At 39.0% G+C, this 23,927-nt stretch overlaps 1 protein-coding gene across 3 annotated transcripts in view; it reads left to right on the top strand.

Moving 5' to 3' along the window:
• elfn2a (extracellular leucine-rich repeat and fibronectin type III domain containing 2a) overlaps positions 1 to 23,927 on the top strand; it is a 290,230-nt gene that overhangs the window by 126,803 nt on the left and 139,500 nt on the right. For all 3 annotated transcript variants that reach the window (XM_055010276.1, XM_055010277.1, XM_055010278.1), the window contains one exon: positions 20,772 to 20,831. The gene's annotated coding sequence lies outside the window, so the exon portion shown is untranslated. The remainder of the gene's footprint in view (positions 1 to 20,771; positions 20,832 to 23,927) is intronic.

Here is a 23,927-nt window from a genome sequence, read left to right as displayed (position 1 = left end):
TAAAGTAGCTTACATATCACTCTACACTGTTGCCTCCTCTACAGTTTGCAGGTCTATGAAGTCCTGCCCTCTATCTCCACCCACTCACTGCGACTCAAGCACACCAGCTCACCTACGACTCTGCTCAAACACAGTAAAGCTGCATCACACTATTCAATGACAAGCTGTTATTGGAGTAATTCAACCATACATATTCAAACCAGAAACGGATTCAGTAAATAATGATATAGAAAGCCCCAGTATGAAACCCCAGAAGTGTGAATTAGTGTCTTTGAGAGTGTCACTGGAGCATCAAGGTGGAAATGCTCAGCCATGGCTTATTTGGCTCAGCCATCATATAAAAAAAACATCCATACAGAGATGTTAACAAGGTAAAAAACTTGAGTTTCAGCAGAGGGAGGCTTTAATACATAGACAAGCAGTGGTTCCCTAGTTGTTGTCAATTCTGAGGAGGATACAACACTAAAAATATCTGCTCAGGGTCAATACGTGTAACCCAGCAGAGACTTCCAAAGACATGTTTTATTAACAGGGTCAATGGCTTGCCTAAAATAAGCAACCTGTTTGATTAATATTTCACTGACCTTTTTGGGTGTATGCCTTAGAGAATCATTCAGGATTTAAGATCCTCACAGTTGTTCCGTAGTACAAGTGCATGGCACCAAGCAAAAAGCTGTTCTGTCTCTGATGGTTTGAGTAACACATGAACAAGATGGATTGGATGTTTTTTAAAAAATATTTGGCATCTTTGGCAGGCTGCACAAAACAAGCCAAAAGCTGATTCTTCGTAGAACTTATCCTTTGTCATGAATATCTGAATGAATAATGTCTATGAGTTACATGCAGATTACATGCAGGAGCCTGACTAACATGTTTGTCACAGTCAGACTGTGGTGGTCAGACAGAGGATGCTGTTGTCTGCAGGTGAAAATGAATGCAGAAGTTGGAAAAAAATCAAAGCAGAAGTAGCTAAAGTAATTATGATAATGACACAGAAACATTCAATACTCCTTTACTGAAAAAGATCGAATGCTGTGTAATGCTTCACAATTTGTGTTGACACTGATGCTCTCACACTGTTTGTGAATATCAAGCTGCAACGATAAAAATCTTCCCCAACGACAGTAGAAACAATCAGGGGCCAAATATTTGAATGAAAAAATGCCATAAGGTGTAAAGCTTCAGAGGAAATCTTGGGAGTTAAGTTTTTTTTTTTTCTTTTTACAGCATAAGAAATTCAATTATGTTTAACAAACAGGCAGTGTTCCCTAATGGGCATGCTTCGAAATTACATCTGGATATGCCCAGACTAACCGTTTTTAGAGTCGATTTAATAGTAGAAGACTCATGTGGCGTACTGAGAGCACCACAAAGGAAAGTTACCATTTCAAATCCCAAACAAGATGTGAACCAATTATAAAGTAAAAGTTAATGAGATGTATTCTCTTCTGCTTCAGCCCCTACTTGTCCCAATGGAGTGTCCAAAGACTGGAGATGTACTTTAAGGCTCCCAACTGGGACTAGGGGTAATGGTATGAATTTAAATTAGAGTGTGTTGCTGAGCAACCCCCTCTAGATAAATAGGGTATTTTTTTAATTCATTTTTTTCCTTTTAAAACATGGTGTTGAGTTACCCTTTAATCCACTGAAACTTGTCAAGAAGTCATCTGATGATTCAAAATGCATTAACCTCGTGTGGTTTATTAGATCATTGCATTGACATACCACACAACCCTTTAAATCAGGTCAGTCTGGGCTGCAGCTAAACTTCCACATGTTTATTTCTCGGTTCTGCTATGTGTTGACTAGTTTTCTGTTTGGCTGGGCTCTCTCTATATGTTAGTTAATTTTACAGGGGGTCTCCAGTCATTTAATACTACTTCTACACAGCTGGGCAACTTGAAGAAGCTAGATGAAGAAGCTTTTACTGTATGTGTAACGGTTAGTAGTGGGTGAAGGTGAAGCCAAGGGACTGACCTGGACTATGGAAAGACACATCTGGTGCTGTAGTGTCTCAATCTCCATGGCAATATGATACCTCTGTGAGCTGTTGCAAAGGGTGCTTGGGCATTGATCAGTGGACGTATGTGTGTGATATGAGGAAAAATGGCCCGATAAAGCAGTTTTATTCTCAACAGTGAAACCAAAGATGGAAAAACTGATCAGCCACAATAACCATTTAAAATACTATGTAGGTCATTCTCATGCCACCAACCAGCTTTGAAGCACTGGGCCACGGATGCAGACCTAGACTCACCCTCTAAAGGTGTCCTGTGGTGTCTGGCACCAGGACATTGGCAGCGGATGCTTTGGGTCATGTTGGCCGTGAGGTGGGGTCTCGTTCTGGTGCTTCCTGTGGATAATCAGTGGGATTTAGATCTGGGGAGTTGAGTCAATGCCGTTGTTTTTTTTGTCATGTTCTCGAGCCATCCTTAACAGTTTCTGTGGTGTGGCAAGGCACATACGCCCTAATGAATAGCCTGGTGTGTTTGGTCTGCAACAGTGTTTGGCAGGGTGGTGTTATTCACTTCATCTGTCACTGATTTTAACATTGTGTGTGATCGGTGTAAATAGATTACCCATGCTGCCAGATGGCATTGAACCTCTGTTAGGTTCCACTTGTTCCCCTTCCTCTTACTTTTTTGCATCGGTGTAAATGCCCCATGCCCCTTTTCAAGACTTTACCATCGAACCAACTACAATTTGTTCCATCTTCATGCTTTGAGCACCACACTTAACGCTTGTGGCTACCTATTACAGTACGTGTCCACAGGATCCGTCAATTTCCTGCATCCCATTCATTGTCTACATGAGATGCACCACGTTGCATGCTGGTTGGGTTGCAGTGTTTTGAGCTGCGTTCCAGTGCATAATCCCAGAGCTCATTTGCATACAGTAGTTTCATTTCTACTTTATGCAAATTTGGCACAGTCTGTGGAGGTCTGATGCATCGCGAAACTTTCGTTAAAAGCCTACACTAGTCGTCGTTGAAAAAAAACGAGGACAGATTCAGCAGCTTATTTCTTGCCTCAAATGCTTTCAAAAATACTTTTTGCTGTAGTGTTTTCGTAATAAAAGAGAAGTCTATAGGGCTGTCGTGACCACCGACTGAGCGAGCGATATTCAGATGCGATGCGTTTCCATGCTAGAAAAACGGATCCTGTGAACACGTACCATTAATATTTAGGCTTTAGAAAAATAAATATTGTTGGATGTGTGGATGCAGCACTAGAAAAAAACATTTCCCTCCACTTACTCCCTTGTTTTTGTTTTGTCTCAGTACATCTCAGTAAGGAGCAAATTTGTTTTCTAATTGGAAGGCAGTCAGTTAAAACTGCACAACAGGACACATTTAAGAAAGATCCAGTCAGCAGATGAGCCGATGCTCTAAATCATTATGCAGTCTTCACACTTCCTTCCTTTTACTTCATTTAACCAGTAAATGTCTTATTGAGATTAAAAGCTCTTTATAAGAGAGACTTACCCAAGAGGACAGCACAAAAACAGCTGTAAGTACAGTACAGACCCCACAAACTGTCAAAGATCAGCTCAGAAACCTCAATTCATGGCTTGATGGAAACAAGATCCCACACAGACAAAGAAATTTAGAGACTTATCTATTTATGGCAAAATGCACAAACTCAGCAGGTTCTAAATGATTCCAAACAAGCCTCTTTTGCTTTATACTGTGATGAGCAAGACCACATCCTTATCTATTCACAGTAGAGTAAATGAGTGTGTGTGTGTTCCCTGCGTTACAGTGCTGCTTTCGTATCAGTCTGTCTCATTGTGTTTCATCATGTAGCAGTAAAATATGTGTGTGTGTAGGTTTATTTTGTGTGTGTGAGTCTATTATTATTCCCCTTGTGCAACACCTGCCATATGCCTGATTACTTTCTAGTCTCCTTTGTGTGTCAGGGTGACACACGAACACACTTCATTCCACTTCATTGTGTGTATGACTTCCTCCCTTTTGACACTCCTATCCTCGCCCTCTTTCTTTCTTAACCCCATCGCATCATCATTTATCTTCCTTTTAATCTTTGTTTCTGTCTTTCATACCATTTCGATCTGGCCTTTCTCTCTCTTACCTTTTACATTCTCTCTGCCTTTCATGTTTTTTCCTCCTTTCACAGTCAGAAAAAAACCAAACATCCTCCCGCCACTAGGAGAGGAATATGGATGTATACGTGTAATTAGTCCCTGAAAGAGGATTGCAACATAGTGTGTAAAAAGCCAATCTTTCACAGTGTGTATGTGTAGGTGTGTGTATGCTTGTGTGTGTTTGTCCATGCGCATACATTTGCATATCGTTACAGAGGAATACATGTCTGTATTTGCATTTACTGTCGACCAGCTTTCTGTTTGTCCTCTAGCTGTTTCTTTTAAGATTTTCACTCTTTTACTTTTGTCATCAATTTCTCTACTAAAAACAAAGAAAATATTTCCTTAGTTGCATTTTTGTAGTTGGTTTGTTTACACTGGTTTTCAGATTAAACATTTGCTGTGACTGCTCATTTTTTAGTATATCTGGTCACTGATTAATGTTTCAATGTCCATATTGCAGCAACTGCACTCTCCCTGTGTAAATGTTCACATTAGTTAGAGGTTGGAGTAAAACAAGACAAAGGTCTAATTTTAGCTGCATCATTTCCATATAAACTTTGCCAAACATTAGTTACTACTCATCAGCTGTATTTGGATTTGTCTATGATTTTGGTGTCATTGTATTCTGTACCAAAAGGACACAAAGTTCTCTGCATTTATACATGGAATTTGTAATGCTTAATAAGGTCTAGGTAACAGTGGCAGAGGTGTTCCCAGTCCAGATGGGATTTGTAGTCTCTCCAAGAAAGCCTCCAGAGGCAGACATCCAAGAGAATTCCTAATCAGGTTTGTAAACCACCTCAGCTGACTTCTTTCAATCCAAGGGTTGCTGTAGCTCCACATATGGGATGTTCTTACCCTCTTCCAAAGAGTGATCCCCACCATCCAAAGAATAAATTTACCTCGGCTGCTCATATCTGTGATCTTATTCTGCGAAACACTAAGCAAAGCTCATGACCATATGCAACTGTCATTTGACTGACAGCATCTCGTTCAGGCTCAAGTCTCTTAATAACACAGTAGTCTACTGCACCAGTCCATCTTTTGACTACCTTATTCGTTTTACCTAAATTTGTGAACAAGGCCCTGAGATACTTCCCTTTAGACAGCAGCTTACCCTCAGCTCTGAAGAGAGCATTTCACAATTTCCCAGTTGCGATGGTGATGTTGATGCTGGCCTCTTCACACCTGGCTTTAAAGCACATCTTTGTTTGTGCCTGCTGTGGTCTTATAAATAGGCTAAAATCAACTGATTTAAATTCAGATACCTATTTTCTTACATGGCCAAACCAACCAGATGAAAAGCCAAGGGCTTCAGATTTTAAATAAACCTGAAGTTGCATGGTTGCATTTTTCTCTTCCTTACAGCCACTTCTAATACTTATACAGGTCTTCCCTTGTCTTCTTAGCACACCTCCATAATGATAAACAGTGCTTTTATCTCCTGTAGGGTGTCTTGTTTGTGACCGCTGCAACTCTCACTCCTAATTCCTCATAATGTTACATAATTCAAGCAGATTCTGAGGTTGTCCTCATTGTCAGCTGCTCTGCATTAGATACCAGTTTCTGCTTAATGAACACAATGTAAATGCCATCTAAGTCAAAGGATGATGCTGGTGCTGATATTAAATTTAAAGAGATAATTTAGCCATGGCAGTCTGTTTCCTGTGCATCCCGTGGTTAAGACTGTCCGCTTCATTTCATCAATGACTTAAATTTATTTTAGAAGATTGTTTTATAATAGATGTGCAACAAGAGAAAGAGAAACAGAGAGTTTGATTCAATTTCTTGCATCATTATCGAACAATTACACAGAAATACCAACCACTGAAGGCGTGTGGTGTGAAACCCTAAAGGTTACTGCAGAATCAGATTTGGATGGTTTTGGTTTTTGCTTTTTTTGGGCACTTTTTCTTTTTGGGGAGGGTTCTGTCATTTTTAGTCCAGGTTTTCAATCATTTTAGTTGCTATTTTCTTTTTTTATACTACAAAACTACTACTTTTTATAAGGCAGAAAAACTACTTAGGGAATATATTGTGGTTTAAAATGCAGCTATACACTAAACGCAAAAGTTCAGTTGTTTTCTTGGTTACTGTACTGCATTAATAAATCCCATCCTAGAAATAGTTTCAGAAAAACACCAGCATTTTACAGTTTAACAGCCATTTTTGTGAAAATCAAACAAACTGGATTGTGGCTAAGTGGAAGTTTTGCTGTCGGTCAAAACAGAACATAGTGTATTGTTTCTTGGATAATAAAATTTCCAATAGACATAAATATATATGCAATTATATTAATTTCAGTTAAATTCAATTTTATTTATATAGCGCCAATTACAGGTCAAATTGTCTCAAGACGCTTTACAGAACCCACATGCCTGAACCTATATTACACACATAGATATTTTCCCAGAAACTAAGTTTAAGTTTGCACCATTGAAACCCCAACAGATTAAAGGCTTTGCTCATCAGTGCTTTAAACACAACTCTTAAAGAAGTTAGTTACCCCTCCATTCTTCCCCATACACATCCTCAAGCCGCTCTGTGTAATCAAATCGGTGCCCTTTAGAGTAACACCATCCCCATAATTATTATTCTCACTCATTGTTCTTTTCCCTCTGGTATTCCTTGTTGAGTTTGTGAGCTGTTGCTTCCCAAAGACTTCCAATTACCACCCGTCCAAATAAATTAAAAGTCATCTGTCGTGCCAAATAGCCAATTAGTGAAACTGGAAGCGCTGACCCAATCAAAGAGCTCTCGCCCCGAGAGTAACAGGGTCATGAGGGGAAATGACTTGTGGGTTGTGGTGCCAGCTCCTCAGGCTCCCAGATTGGCTCTGGAGAATAACTTTTTAAGAGTGGATACATGGAATGTATGGAAATGAAGCACCTGGTTAATATTTGTAAAGGTCAGGATTAAAACAAATAATGCCTCCCAGGGGCTTGAAAGTTTGTGCAGCCAAATAATGACTGAGATCCTTTAAATGCTGGTGTGCAGATTGCGGTTTTTAATCCTCTGGATAGTCCTAATCTTTATTTGTGTATATGCATGCATCTCTGTGTGGTTATTTGTATTCGTACATGTGTTCATGGGTGGGTAAATATTATCTGGCATGTTTTGGTACATCGGCAACACCACCGCTGTGAATCAGATTAGACAATTTATGTGTTCCATTGCTGCATACTTAAAAGTATATTTGGGCAAATTCAACTAACTAATCTATATTAGCAGGAGGTTATGATTGTGTTAGTTTGTTCTTGCACTTGTTGAGGATGAATACAGATCAATTGATATCAAATTTATCCTGCAATAAAATTTTTAAGTACATTTTAACTGATAATACCGCTAAAACATCTTTTATATAGTTGTACATCAACTGCATGCATACTTGTTTTGGAATTAGACCACGCTTATGTATCTCAGCTTGCACTGGACAACCTGAAAGTAGTATAGTTGTTTGTGTCTGGTGCGTGCTTGACGAGAATAGATCAGGAGCTAACAAATACTCTCTTCATCACCAGTCACTGCACATCCTTTTTCCTCCCCTCAGTCTGTTTCTCTGTCACCTTAATGAGTTTTTAAAAAAAAAAAAAACTTCTGAATGCTCCGTCAAGATTATTTTCATATTTGAGTCCATCTTTTGCTTTCTGCTCATTTGCTGTCTTATTTTCTGATATTTTTCTCTTACATCCTTGTCGCTCCCTCGCTATCTTTTCTTTGCCAACTCCATATCTTCTCATCAGTTTGTTCAAAGAAATGTGTTTTAGTAAAAGTAAGTTTTGTTACCAGGCAACAAAGCCACTGCATGTGGTTAAGCTGCATGCTGGGGTTCGCAGCCAGAATGTGCACGTTTATGCATGTGCTTGTGCAATTACTGCCTCAGGAATCTTGTTTCTTAGATTGTGAATACATGCAGTAACACTCTTCATGTATATGTGTGTGTTTAAACACTGATGTTGTTATGACTTGTGCTGAACCATTGGCAGCTCAGCAGAACTATTGACAAAGAGAGATGAAAGACTAGCTGTGTTTCTCCACAGTGAGGGAACATTGATTGGACTGACTTATATAAGTAATTAAACTTTGACTACTAACTCCGAGGAGAAACAGAAGAAAAGTTAGACAACAGATGAAAGACACAGATATTGAGAATAAAATACAAAAAACAGATGTAACTTTATCATAAAAGGGGCTGAAGAATTACTGTTTCAGTTTCTATGGTTGTGATTTGTCTCAGTGAAAACCTGCTTTCTGTGTGTTTTGACTTCTGATAAAGAATTTTAAACAGATGAACTCTAGATTTTATTTGTCACAGAAACGAATGTGAACAGTTTTTTTTATTATTATTATTTTATATGAGGCAACACCAGTGTAGCTGTGTCAGGTGATGCTGTTGCTGGATGAATGGTCTCTTGACATCTTAAAGTATCTTGAAGGGGTTCTGTATCTCCACAATCTACTCTGCTCTTGACATTTTTCTTTTTCACTTAGATGAATAAAATGCTACTTTTCTCCATCATCTGAATATGAGAGGGTGAGAATCTTAAGCAAGTTGTCTTGCCCTTAACTTCGCTCTCCCACCTACACCAAACACTGAATGACTGGATGTTTTAACTTATATATGACTCACATTCTCAGCTTTTTTAATAACGGATAGAAAGAGCATGACAAAGGGACTGTTGGCACAATCTCAAGAAGGATAGCTCTATGTTGATAAATTGGGATTATGTTCACAGTGAGGTTAAGCAATGGCAAAAAACTGCTTCTCATAAAGTCACATTTTTACGGCTAAAGATGCAGTAAACAGAAATCTGGAATAAAGAGGGGAAAACAGCAAAACTAATCCAGCTTAAGGTCAACATAATCCTGTGACTTCACGTGGGATTTAAAGGTTCTAGGGTCAGTTATGATAAAGAGTTATAGTCATGGGGCTAGGTGTTGCATTATGTAAATGAGAGTCCATGTTCGTATTTCATAGGTTATTAGGCCTCAAAAAAACACTTAAATGAACTGGTTTGTCCTAAGTAATTCCAGATTTTGTCATGAATAGCAATGAAATTAGTGATCTAGTGCTGTGCTTAATCAAACTGAACTGCTATTTTCTAATAAAAATGTCTGTATAGTGTAACTCTGACAGTATAGTATAGTATGGTATGGTATAGCAGTGTTTCCTCTAGGATTTTTTTCAGCAGTGGTGGCAGGCTGTCTGGGGAGCCGCGACTCATAAACAAATGAAACTTGACTGCAGATTTTACTCGTACAATCTATTTATTGAATGGCCTGTTGAAAATGGCTGAATGTAAAAATAAATAAATAAATAATATTTGAACAAGCTCATCTGAAAATGCAGTCAGCAGTTACATCACGGAGTGTAGATATTAGCTTCATGCTATCAATAGTTTACTCATGTTAGCGACACTGAATTGGCACCGGGTCCAATTAACTGAAGCTACCGATATGTTACATAATGTTAGCTGGACATCAATATTTTGTGAATGTCTATTTAACTTGTAAAATATGTTACGAGTTATCTTCAGCTCATAACTTTTCTCTGGCAAGTCGCTGCCCTGTTTTCCAAGACGTCACTCCTCTGACTCTCTGACCTGTTGCCTCGTCGTTGCTTGACTTGATGTCACTTTCAAGGCCGCGCTCTTGCGACATCGTCGTATTAACCCGACGTATCAAAGAGTAGATACTGATCAAGATATTATGTGTAGTTTACCTTAGTACTCACAAGTACCCGACACAGTACAGAACTCTACTGTGAAGGTGGAGACATGCAGCGGTGGGGTATTTGCGACAATAACGAAAAAAAGAGAAAGAAATTGGAAGGAGTGGCAGCTAGGATTTAGGAATGGCGGCCCGCCGCTGTTGAATGAATGTAGAGGAAACACAGTATAGTATAGTATAGTAAGGTATAGTAAGGTATAGTATAGTATGTTACAAGATAGAATAATTTCATGCACCTTTAGTGAAAGCTGTATCATAGTAGTACGTATACTCAAAGTCCTGAACATATCATGTTTTCCCTCTACTGATTTTTAGCATCAGGATCAGAAATTCTGCGGTGTTTAAGTCTTTTTATTTTACTTACATAAATGAACGTGTCTGAGCTGAACTCTCAAACCTCTAAGAAAAAGGGAAAAAACTTTTTTGGATAAGGATAGCATACTAAGACTGAGAATAGCTGAGAAAATTAAAGTCAGACTGGGGGAACCTTTGCCTTTAATGCAAAATCTTACTTGACTGAAGTCTAAATTTTCAGTGCGTTCACGTACAGTATGTGTGTGTGTGTGTGTGTGTGTGTGTGTGTGTGTGTGTGTGTGTGTGTGTGTGTGTGTGTGTGTGTGTGTGTGTGTGTGTGTGTGTGTGTGTGTGTGTGTGTGTGTGAGAGAACCTTATTTCTTACCTGTACCCACTGTCTCTTGACTTTTCCAGGATACCGCGGCAGCAAAGATAAGTTGCTGATCCTAAACTGGCAAATGAAGTACAGATATTAAAAGTGGAGTCAGACATCCGTCTTTCTCTTTCTCTCTCCCTACTTTTTTCCCTCCATGCTACTGTGTTCCATCAGTCAATACCAGTATGTGCCTCTCCATTCTCTTCCTCACCCTTTGGTTCTTTATCTGCTGTTCAAGGAACCCTATTTCCCCCTTCATCACCCTGCCTTCTTCTGATTCCCATGTTTTGCTTACCACACCGCTTCCCACACCTCCTCCCTCTTGTAGCATATGGTTTGAGGTCTCCCTCTGGTTGGAGTCGTGCCAGTCGTGTTCTGGACAGAAGGTAAAGGAGTGGAAGAAAAATGAAGGGAGGTGGGTGGAGGTGTGGCGATGGGTTCAGTCACGACTGGAGAGAGGATGGGGGAGAAGAGGGTGGGAGGGAGGTATGGATCGAGAGGTGGAGGCTCATTGAAGTGTGAAAACAAACGGGTGAGTGGAAGAAGAAAGGGAGGGGGAGATATAGAGGGGACAAAAGGAAAAGATGGACAAAAGGTCTGAAGAGATAGAAGTAGTTCTCCCATGCATTAAGCACAGGGAGAAGTGGAAGAAAGAGTGAAAAAAAGTCAATTAGAAGGATAAAAGAAGTATGAATGGATGGCATATAGAATGGAGGTGGAGAGGTTAAAGTGGACACATAAGATATTACAGACACACCAATTTCAATTGTCTCGGTGCGTATTGATCCACCCATCAGTGATGGTTTCATCGGGTCACTGGTTCCCATTACATCAAACAGACCCTATCAGCATCTGTACAAACTGGTCCTTGTATGTTGCCCGTGCACCCTGCTCTCATCCTCACTCAATCACACGCTCAGTTTGTGGTTTCCAGGCAAATTACTGATCCAGTCGACACAAGGGCGTCATTAACCCGTGGGTACTCTACTCGCAAGGCGTGGGCTGATTTGTGTCATCATTTTACACACAGCCTGGTAAACATCCAGCAGTCCTGCTGAATTATTATTCCACACAGTTTGTATCATCCTCAAATCAAATTTGTCAGCTACTTATTGCTTGCTGGTTTTCCTACTTTTCTTCAAATGATATGGGTTAAGTTGGTATTTTAGCTCTATTTTTGGTTCCAGCCCTGCCAGTAATGCTGTCAGTCATGTTTGTTTATTTGTCGGTTAACAGAGTATTTTTTAAAAATCACCTCTTTCTCAATCAGTTTTGTTGGATGAAAGCCAGCCGAGAACGTTCGATATTCAACAATAGGAATAGAACATGAGTGAACAAATCGTTCTTGTTGAACTTACATAAAAGCTTCATTAAAAGATAAATAAATAGAACAGCAACAGAACTGCATTCTTTGGGTGTGGTCATAACATCTTAAGCATGAGTTGTCAAGGACTTTCTTTCACTGCATCTTTCCAGGCAAACAAGGAAATATTAGGTTTTATATTTTGTATTGTTTTCTGACATGTTTGCCAAAACAATCCAGACATAAACAGCCACAACATTTGCTTCCGAGTTTGAAGTTAGGATATCACCAAACTCTGACAACTGGACAGAGTTGTTGTAGATCTGTTGGTTTGGCTGTTTATTAGTAGATGCACACTCCTGAGATTTCATTGTCTGCATGATCCAAACTGCTCAAATTGTCACATTAGGTAACTTGTAAAAAACATTCCATTTCATTTTAACTCAGAAAACACATTGAGAGAGAACATTAACTTTCAAGGGAGTAGATTTGCGTACAATTAATGCAGACATATCTAAAATCAAATATCAATGAATGAGAATTGGATCATTGGGTTGGAATTAACAGCGCTGGAAAGTAAAAGTTTAGAGATTGACAATGAGGCAAAAAAGAGTAAGTGTATAGTAAAGGTCTAGCAGATAAACCTTGGAATATGTGGTACAGAAACAAAAATCAACCCAACTTTGTATGGATTTTTGGCACCTGCAGGATAAACCATGTCTGTGAGCGAGTACAATGACTACCACATTCCAAGAAAGCCGGTCTGAGAGATAGGGCCAGAGCTTTTGTAAAATAGCTGCGATTCACTCTGCAGAACGACTTATCCATGTCAACTCTATGCAACCGTCGCTCAGTTTTGTGGACTCTTTGTTACTTCTCAGACTCTGTGACTTACCTGGCACACTGTCACTGGCCATTTTTTGGCCATCTCCAAAGCTTTGCTATCATTAATTACACTGAGCATAATCAACGTGTTTATGAGGCCAAGGTGTCGCTTGTTCTGCTGATCCAGGCAGTGACAGATGGTGGCAGGTTAAAGAGTCAGTTCGCGTTTCACTGCAGCCAGCTTGTCTTTTTTTTTTTTTTTTTTTAAATAGAGTTTCTGTCTGAAAATGGCTGCCATTACACAGTGCATTGTGGGCCAATTCACCCAAAGCGCCAAAGACATCTGTTCCTACAGGGGAATACATATTGCTGCTGTCCTGAGCAAACCACCCTCCTGTAAGGTTTTGGGTGGTGGAGTTAAGATGTGGAATTGTATCTGGTAACAGGGACAATCTGGTTGGGCATCTGGGAACCACTGAGATGCCCTTAAGAGAAGCAGTGAACTCCAACTACTCCAAAACACACAACATACATCTCCGTTTATACATGGAAGATAATGAACAGCAAAAAAAAAAAAAAAAAGGAAGGTGGAACAATTGTGTTGGACCATTTGTTGTCTAATAAGAAAAAAATTATTTGTTTACTCAGCTGACAAAGTATGGTCTGCACTCCACTGTTTAATTGGGTAAATTCCATGTCTGTGTTTTTTATTTTTTAATATGTTTCATGCTACCTTTGGAGTTTTAAGATTGCATTTTCTTATATTTCGGTACATAAAGCCATTGAAATATTAGGATCTTATGATTTCATTCCACTGGAACATGCGTTGGTTGTTCATTAGTAGTCCTATACATGTAACTGAAAACCGCATTATATAAATACAAGATACTGTATTGCAAGTATATACTGAGCAGCAAAAAACCCCCCAAACAACATACCATTGGTTCTTCACTGTCGTAGGTGGTTAAACACATTGAATAATCTCTGTTTCCAGGCAGCAATGACCTCAAATATATGGATCTTCCATTCACATATGATTTATGAAGCCTCTTCTTCACACTGGGTCTTACTGTTTACACAAGTAAATGTTATTGGGATTACATTGTTGATGAGATCCTCTGAGTTTAATGACTAAGCAACCAAGCTTTTGTGCAGTATATGTGTTTTTTTCTTAGCCTGGTGAGACGTGGTGGCTGTCACTAACCTCTGGCCTGCCTCTGAATGGCTCTCCAATTGTTCTAATCAATTTGAGCAAAACAGATGCTGCATCAGTTATGGTGTACAATGCTCCCATTGAGCAGTGGAATTCAATCTCTCTGTTTAAGACCCAGAGAAATGGTAATTTAGCTCAGCTGCAATGACAGGTGTGAATCAGCATGCATACCATTAGGGTATAGAGGCATAACAGGAGCATCCTCTTTGCCAAGGTTTGTGAAAGTAATGAGTAAGGAGACAAAAAGTAAACTAAAAAGAGAGAAAACACCGAAAAGGCCAGTTGGGGTGATTGGCATTGGTTTGTTCTGGAGGATGAAAATAGAGGAAAAGCTTTGAAAATGTTATGAAAGTATTTTAACCTGAAAATAAATTCTAATCCTAAACCTAAAGACATACCCAACAGCAGTTGAGTTGTAAGCAAAGTAAATCTAAGAATAATAGTCCCACATGGGATGGAAACCCTTTACTCCTGCCTGAAAGTCCTATTGCTGACTTTTGCTGCCATCCTGCCTCTTTACGGAGAGTTTGCTCCACTTTTAAACCGGAAACTTTTACAACTGTGTCTCGGTCTTACCTTCAGATTAGAAAACATGCTTCTTTCAAAATGTAAGAACATTATGTTTGCAAGACAAGGCTGCTTTTCAACATCTAGTAAAAGCTGCATTGCTTATCTTTATTCTGGATGCCCCCATAGACTGTAGCTTTTTCATTTTCCTGCTGAGAAAAAGACGAGAAGAAACCAAACTCTCTTTATACTTGTTACACCTGCAGTATAAAAAAACTAAAGAAATCATAATTTATCAAATATCTATTCATCCTTAATATTTGAAATTGATATTGAATCCTGTGATATTTCTTCAAACAAACTAGTGTAATTAATGGAATTTTTATTATTATTATTATTATTATTATTATTATTATTATTATTATTATTATTATTATTATTATTATTATTTGTAAACCACAATTTGTTGAAGCTATGGCCTTTCTCAAACGTTCCTTCAAAGCTCAGTATGGTTTGTAATTACAATCCTGCACTCAATCCAAGATCTGCAAACAAATGTTTTCATGATCTAACCCTAACTAGGACTGAATAATACTTTGTGCAGCACAACTGTACTGCCTTTCACGCATATTGGAAGAAAAAATAAATATTTTGAATATTTAAACAGTGTCTTTTAAACAAGTTTTGGGGTCTTAAAATCATTCACTATCAATGTTCTTGTCTGACGCTACAGTCCAAATATCAAGTTGTTGAATAACTGGCCTTAAAAAGAGACTGTTAACCTCGAATGTAACCCTGGAGGCAGATTCAGTGAAGCTGGATTCTACTCTTTAAGTGACCTCCTCATTCAATTAAGAGATGTAAAAATAAGACTGTGAGAGAGTCTGAAGGTGGAGGCAAATGAAGACGAAGAAGATTTAGGCACAGATTGAGAGAGGAAAAGAACAAAGATGTTTCCTCGTGTACTTGATACTGCATATTTTGCTCTATTTATGCTTCAAATACAAATTGACTTAATGCTTTTCAAAGGGAATCAAAATGAGATCAAACGGAGCATAGAAGCAGATGAAGACAAAGGAAGGTGGGGAGACAATATTTAAATAGGAAAACAGAGAAGGGAAAGACTGAGTTGATGTGATGAGACGCTGAAACGACAAAGAATTCCATGTTCATTTTAGCTTAAATTCCAGCGCTAATGTCTTTCTAAATTTGAGCACGTAATCTTGTACTGTGTTTTCTTAACGTGTTCCTTTCCTGCAGTGTCAGTACAGCACACCTGAATTTAAATAAATTCAGCACACAGAGGAACACTGAGTCACTGATTAAAGAAGGATTTAACACATGCAGGCACACACAAAGGCAGAGTCATGCATGGTTGAGGCGATACCCAAAAAGAACCAGTTCATTATTTCCTTCTTTATAATCAATTGGATGTTTTAGCGGTACCTTTGATCAAACATTAACTTCAGTCGAGTAAACAGGATTGAGTCAAATTGAATTGACCCAAAGTGCTCAAGTGAGAAAGAGAGACAGAGCTTCTTCTGACAGAACCGAGAGGCAGCGAGGGAAGAAAACAAAATGGTGGAGCGAAGACAGGTGGAAAGACAATACATTAATGAGACAGACAGTTGTGAAGAAAAAGTGATAAAAGCTGAAGGGAAAAGATGTTTAATGAGATAGAGATAAGTAAGAGGCATTGAGAAGCTCATGAGAGAGATGATGGCAGAAGTACAGGTGGAGAGAAAGCTGCTCTGTCAGATATGATCAAAGAGTCTTTATGTGACGCATTTGCAGTTAGAATCATGCAGCAAGACACAATATTCCTCAGCAAAGGCAGAAAGCAAAATGGAGGGAACAGGACAATAAAAGACAATTTAAAACATTGCCTCTTGCTCAGCATGCCTCCATGATTGGTACCTTCAAATCTCGTCACCCATCTCAATCGCTTTCTGCTTCCTTTTTGGCCTCTGTGGTTCTTTCTTCTTGTCACCATCTTCCCCCATCTCAGTCTCAGCAACTTTTTTCTTTCTTCTTCTTTTTTTTGTTCCATTTGTAGCCAACCTACCTGCACTGCTTCCCCCCGCTCTACAGGAAGATAGAAATTAATTCCAACTCCCATTAGAAAAACAAGCTTTTGGATGGTAATCAAGATAAATCCGGGCAGGAGCGATGCTATCAGCAGAGAATCTTGATTGTTCACGGAGCACTTAGGAGCCAGCAGAGTGTTTGAAAATAGAGATGAGGCGCTCCCAAACTTCTTATCTTGTTTCTGTGTGAAAAGTGGAAAGGAAGCATCCACCTGGGATGAGAATTCGGGATTACAGGGACAGAATCCTAATGGGACAAATTACACAGACGAGTGATAAGAAGGCATACTGATACCGGAGCACTCCAAGTCATGCTGAAGTCATAAAAGAAGAGTCCAACAGTAATGGTTTATGTTGTTTGGTTTTAAAAAAATCAAATAAAAGGAATGGAAAAGTTCACTTCTGAATATGCAGAATTCTCAAGAAGAATTTATTGTGTTACCCTAGGATTCCTAACAATTCCTCCAACTTGAGCGAACATATAAACGATGTGATTATACATTTCCAAGACTGTGCATATAAAAATCAAAAACAAACTTTTAAAGAAAATTGTCCACCTTTCCTTTGGAAGTAGTCTGCTTGTGCGGGGTATAAGGTGCTCATGCGACGCTGTGACGCTCCTTGGAAAATCCTTTCAATAAACATGATCGCTGAATCTGTCCAGACATTGACCTTTCAACTTGAATTTTACTTTGACAAAGAGGAAGAAACCAAATCTAGTAAGTACGGGGAGTTAGGGGACAACAATTGTGTTATTGTGACTGAAAAACACTTGCAAAGCCACTGCTCTGTGAGTGGGCACAGCACACCTCATGCCATTGCACCACATTTCAGGTTGTTTGTGCCTATTGATGTTATCTCAGGACACTACAGTGGAACCTTGCTTTGGCAATCCAGCCATGTGGATCTGACCAGATGCACAATCACTTTATCCTCTGAGACTCTTCCGCTGTAAAAACTGCTGTCGATGGTAGCCACAGACCCGCCTCTCGTCTAAAGTTACGTTTTCCTTTTCTGCTCCAGTTTGAGGTCAGTTTAGAAACCACAAATGTACACCTACCAGTGGTCACTAAATAATAGAGGCCATGCAGTTGATGGTTCGCCATGGTCTTCTGACTCGTGATGGTCACTGCCTGCACATGCTGCATGTGCTACATGAACAGTCTCAGAACATTTTGATTGCACCATGTAGTTTTGACTCTTTATAACTTAGTATTTAGATAACTTCAATATTATGTTGAACCAACTATCAACCCACTACGACGTCCTCCTTATGTGGACTTTGGGGCTGTCAAGCTAAGTTGGCTAACTTTTTCCTTAGCACCCATCATAACTAGTGCAGCCAAAATACTGCTGTCACAGTGAAATGAGTGAGGATACTTTACAGTATGTGTTGAATCTAACTGATGATTTGAAGCACATCTTTGACCTCACAACATAGTGAAAGGAAACGGAAACATTTTGTCTATGACGATAATATGAGGATTTGAAAGAGCAAAGTGACTTCTTCAGCACAGTGTCTCTAGATTTTAGACTTGTTGGCTCAAATAGTTGAATCTGGTATATAAAATATCACTGATTGGAAATTCAGTTGTATTTCAGACTCCATTTCTGCACTTAGCTTACTTTAAGCCTTTTTTCTATTATTATTTTATCTGTTGTTTCATCAACTGTTCCATTTTTAAAATCTCTTCTTGATTTCAACTTATGTTGCAGATTGTTGTCGATTTCCAACCTCAATGCACCTTACATTGTTGAGTAATAGTTTAAAAGGAACATTGCACAAAATGACATGGAGTGATGTTGAATCTCTGTCAGCCATTAAAAACAGCAGACAGAATGACTGAAATGACTCTTCTGTTTGAGGAAGGGTTGCTTTATGGAAAATTAGATGTCTAGGCTCCCCAATAACCCAATAAACGTGTTAAGCTGTTGTTTGGAAAAGGATTATGCAAGTATTGGCAACGACATTTTTCATTTGGATTCAGTCAAGACAAGTCAATCCAGCAGGCACATCCAAATTTAGATTTTATTTTTTAATTCATTTCTAAGCATCTCCAACCTGGCAGTTCACAGAGGCAGAAACTGTGTTTGTCGCCATGTAAAATTTAGATTGATAGAGTGAAATGTACCAGCAGTGTTCCGGTGTGGTTGTGAGGAAGGCAGCCGTTAAACAAGGCCTGTAAACAAAGGTCACATGGACTCACAAGTCACTCATTTATTGAGCAGGGGTTTGTTAACCTGTCATTCTGCCTGCTTTGACATTTTCACAGTGAGGGGGGAGTCAACCTCAATCTGATTCCATCTCTTCTAACCTGAGCTAAGCATGATTGACTTACGAACACAGTTCTTCAGGATGTTAGAACCAGCTCAGAACACAGGAGGAAACAGATGAGAATCAGCAGCAGTCCAGATTTTAGGTTACCCTCACATGACCTTTCTCTCTAAGGCTTTGTGAGCATAGAGAATTGCTTGCAATCTGATATCAGCCTTCATTTCCTTTCATCCAAAGAAGTGTCTGTTTTGTATTTCTGTGCTGCATTTGCTAAGAAGCATGAATAGAATCTGTAGCACTATTTTAAGGATTGTCCTCATTGGCCCAGATGCATACAAAGGGATAAAGACATGAGAATTTGACTAAACCTTAATCATTTTCTAGTGGTTGAGGTGGTTTTGTGTGCAGAAGGCTGAATATGTTCACACCAAGATAGAAAGGGAACAGCCTTGAGAACTTGCAACCGTAGCTTTCTGCCATTTGATAATGAGCAGGTCCACAGAGTTGAGGAAAGGAAGACAAATTGTTATTTCTGTCCATATCGTGCCTTAAAATTTGCCAGCTGCTGTTCAACCTGTGGGCATTTTGGCAGTGGTCCAAAGTACAGTAATAAAGACGCTCAATTAAACAACTTTTGCATTCCTGTCGCTGTTGTCCCAGATTAACTGCTGTTGCTGCCTGCATAAACATTAAATACATTATAATCAGTGCAGCAGTGCACATTTCCTCAGAGAGAGAACAAAACTGGATTTATATATAAGCACTGAATTATTAACCCTGATCCTACCAACATGTTTAAAATATAAGGACCACCAACAGAGGTCCCTCAGACCCTAAGGATGAAGTACTTTTTTAAAACAGCATCACTTCAAAAGAATAGCCTATTTCTCCTCATAGTGTCATTAGTTGATTATAACTCATCTGAAAAAAAAGTGTTATTTTAGGAAAATTACCGTCAAATTGCATACTGTGTAAAATGGAAATAGTTTTCTGTAATACGAATATTACTTGGGTTTTTTTTTTATCCCAAGTGTAATTCATAAAAATATTTGAATGCTTATTTACCATCCTTTGATTTTGGTATTATTTAGCTTTCAGTAATTTTATTAAACATTATTTACTTATTACTTAGTTGTCCAGTTTAGATCTGCTTGAAATTGCTGCCGGAAACATCGACACAGGTGTTATCCAAAACTATATTATAGAGATAAATTCTAGATGTACACTTTTTGAAACACTAAAAAGCACAGTAAACCTTTTTTTTTCAACATGCTATATTAGTCTAATCATATACAACATTTAATGGTATCTGCGTTAAACATTTTTTCATTAAATTACCTATTATATTTTAGGAATTTGAACAGCGTCTTATTTTTGGAAGAGCAGAATGTAGGTTTGTTCAGACGAAGGGTATAAGGAAATCTCTATGTCTGGCAAAAATGCAAAGGCAATATTGAGTGTTTTTGACTGGGGGCTTCAAGGACCTCAATGCATTGATATTTATTATAAAGCACTAATTAAAACAGAAAGAGAAAACAATGTCATGAAGGCATTAGGATCAAAATGGCAGCTAAAGTCAGACAGCTGTGATATGTTAAAGTCAACCTTTAGGGATACATGAGTTAGTAAGAAGAAGTATAATCACTGATGAAGTGGAGAAATAGACATTTTTATGCAAATCTTGGCTGCTGTGTAAAGAGAAAGTTGGACCATGACTGATGGGAGTTTTAGAACTTGAAGCCATTTCTCTGGCCGGCCTTTTCAGCTGCCTCCTCAGATAACCCCAACAGAAGACGGCTGACAGTCAACCATCCATCTTCCCTCTGTACTGTATATCTGCAGTCCTCCTCCCTTCCCTTCTGTAAAGAAGGCAGGCAACATACATCACTATGGAGCATGTGAACATAAAGTCTGAAGTCAAACTTTAAACTTCTTGTTTTGTGATGAATGCTCAGTCTGCCCCAGTCTTTATGTCCAAACCAAAGGATCATTCATTCAGCTCTGCCTGCAGTCTGTTTCCACTGTCACCTCACCAATTATTGCTTTCTGTGCAGGTGCTCATTACCTGGGGTACTGGTAACTGCTGTCATCTCCAGGTGCATGTGTGAACACAGGTAAGCTTACACACACCTGCATACAGACACTCTTTGCTTTACATGTGATTTTGATAGAACAGTGGCGTAGCGTGCTGGGGGATGTTCTCAATCACAGAAAAGTGTTTCAAACTTAATATTATAAGCAAATTTCTGTTTGATAATTTGGATAACTCTCCTCAAATTTCCTTAATGTAACCCTGGCTTGCTGCCTGGGTCTGTAATTATATCATTAATTGTGAGAGCTGCTGCTGGATTTAGTTTAGTCAGATAGGACACAGTTATTAAAGAAACATTAGGTCAACTTTGACATCTTTTGGCAGCCAGTATTGCAACAACAGCAGCTTCTTTCTTCAGCGGTCATTCTGAAGTATAGTGGCTCTTTTTTTGACATCAACAACTGTGTCACATTTTTACATTGAAGACAAATAAGCAAGCTAATTGGCTGAAGCTGAGTCCATAATATGTCCATAATATTTCCTTATCTGGAAATTACGCCAAGTCCAAGTCCGATGGTGGTTGCTGCTGGGAAAGCTCCAACTTGACAAATGTCAGATGTAACACAGTGTTACATTCTGCACCTGAAAGTCAGAAAATCAAATTCAGAAGACAAATACTGAGGCATTTTTAAGGAAAGGGGAGTCCTTCTGCCAAAACCAGAGCATATAACAGAAGTCAAATACTGAAACTGTTGGCATGGAAGTCACTCATTCCTGGAATTCATCAGCTGTATCAAAGCCCAACACATATAGCATGTGCTGTGTGCAGTTGGGGAGTGAAAACCTAGCTATTATGCAGGCTTTAAAGAGGGATTTGAGCAGTGGTGTGTGTAATTATTTAAAGTAAATTTGGTGATACTACAGAGCATCATCTACCTTTGGTTAATACTGATGAATGCTCCAACAATCTGCCGTGATCATTACACTTCATTGTTCACACATCTCCTCGCCTGCTCAGCTGTGCAACATTCTCACAATATGCTTAATTAAACAAAAAGGGTGGTGGTGATATAGATGATAAATCATTGTGATATAATTTACCATAAATGATTCTCATTCTGTTATTTGGGTTTGTATAGACAAGCCCGCAGAGATCTGTTTAGTACTAAATGCCTCAGTAAGAAAGAAAAAGGAAAGTGTCATCTTCTGAGAAATATTTACCTTTGTACAGTGTTTTAGACAGTAAACATGAGTAAGCTTTGTGATTCTTGACATGCCATGACATAGACAAGAAACTGACACCAGATTTCACAAAAATAAAGGTTTCATTTCAATAAATGAACATTTTAAGTTAATATATAAGGTGTAGAAGTGAAAAAGTATAAGCAGGCATCAGTGCAAGATGAGTTTGAGTAGCGAGAGTGTGATGACAAAGCAAGCCTCTCCAGCGTACCGTATAGCCACATCTTGGCCAAATCCGAATTTCCATCCGAAGACCTGAGCACAAAACCCTCACAGACTTAACTCATGAGGACTCCAAATGGTGTCAGAAGGAGGAGTGGGATAAGCTAACATGACAGCACACAACATATGAAAAAAGTCAACTTTGGCTGAAGGTTAATTCTCTGTTTGATTAAGGTACTCAGCTGATCACTCCTTGTTTGTAACATCATGTCACAAATGGGGAAGTCTGGTAAATCCTGTGTGGACATTTGACTGAAAAAACAAACGGCTCTACAAACATGCAATAAGAAAACACAACAGTGAGATTGAAGCTTTTACAGATAAACCTCCAAGTGAACCCCTTTCCTGAATCATCCATGCTTGGTGTGTGTGTGCATTTTGTGTGGGGGCAGAACAACCACATTTACACAACACCAATTATAACAACTATAGGCAAGTCCCCCAGGTCTAATGCTGGGTTGACAGTGAGACATCCCTAGGCCCTCATGTTTTACAAACTCTGTGAGACTGTGAGTATGGAGATTGGCCACTTCCCAGGTGTGGACATTTACGGACATAGAGCCCGTGCATGATCATAAACACTCTTGCACTGCTACTACAAGAACACTGTGGTGAAACAACACAACTAGCTATACTAACTAATGTTGCTCCACATCACCTGGCCTAAGTGTCAACTGCCTAATAGTGACCGATGCAACATTATTAGGTTAGAGCTGACCTGCCATTACTGTATGCAGAATTAAATAGCATGTGGAACAAGACTTGTTGATTTTGACAGCTCCTCATAAAAGAGCCATTACCTTTGATGATGTTTGTTTGAAACATTGTGAAATAGTGTCAGTCACATCAAGGCTCTTAATGTGCTTTCAGCTGTTTTATGCATATATAATCTGTGTGCATCTCTGTGTGGAAACCTTGATATTAAACCAATCCTGGCAGAGGTTGAACCTGGAACTCCTGACTACTGGTTATGTAGACAGGTGGAACAAATGTCACCGTGTAAAGTTAAGAAACATTGACAGGAATGACAATGCTTAGTCTAACTCCTCGTCTGAGTAGGTGATGTAATTAAAGTAAAACAGCAGTAGCAGATCAGTTTTCCATCGGTTTATATGCAGAATGCATTAAGGCCCAGTATTGAAAGGCTGCAGCCTTGGTTCAGCAGTGCTGTATACACAAGCAAAAGATTTAATAAAATCTGGAAAATTAGACGTGGAATGTAAAATTACGTATAAGATAAAGAGTATGTGCATGAAGGCCAGTGAGAAGTGAACTATTACATAGGTGAGGTACATGTCTGTATCACTTTAAATAGAAGAGTATCAGGCAAGACATACATAAGACAGTCAAACGGAGACATCCTCTGTTTCAACAGACTTTTAAAATTCTGGTCATCTCTTAAACCCAATAAGTTGCTTTCTGCCCCATTGAATAATGAGTGAGCATCTTGTTTTGCTTTCAACAGAGATACACCTGGCCTTCACTTGTCTTGACACATGTAGTTTATCCACTTTTATTGCTGTCCATTCTGTCTTCCAGCCAATTTACAGCTTTTCTCACCCCTACTCTCTTCTCTGTTCCACTCGCTCGACCCACCCATCCTTTTACATCTGTTGTGCTCTCAACACTCTTCTTATTTCCATTTTTTCCATCTCCTATAAATTTTGGCCTCCTCAAGACCATCACTTTGTCTCTCCCACGCAGTATCTGTCTC

Source organism: Amphiprion ocellaris, chromosome 4 (assembly GCF_022539595.1).
Source record: "Amphiprion ocellaris isolate individual 3 ecotype Okinawa chromosome 4, ASM2253959v1, whole genome shotgun sequence".
Classification (NCBI taxonomy): domain Eukaryota; kingdom Metazoa; phylum Chordata; class Actinopteri; family Pomacentridae; genus Amphiprion; species Amphiprion ocellaris.
The sequence above is the reverse complement of the archived record's forward strand: the minus strand, read 5'-3'. Positions and strand labels throughout refer to the sequence as shown.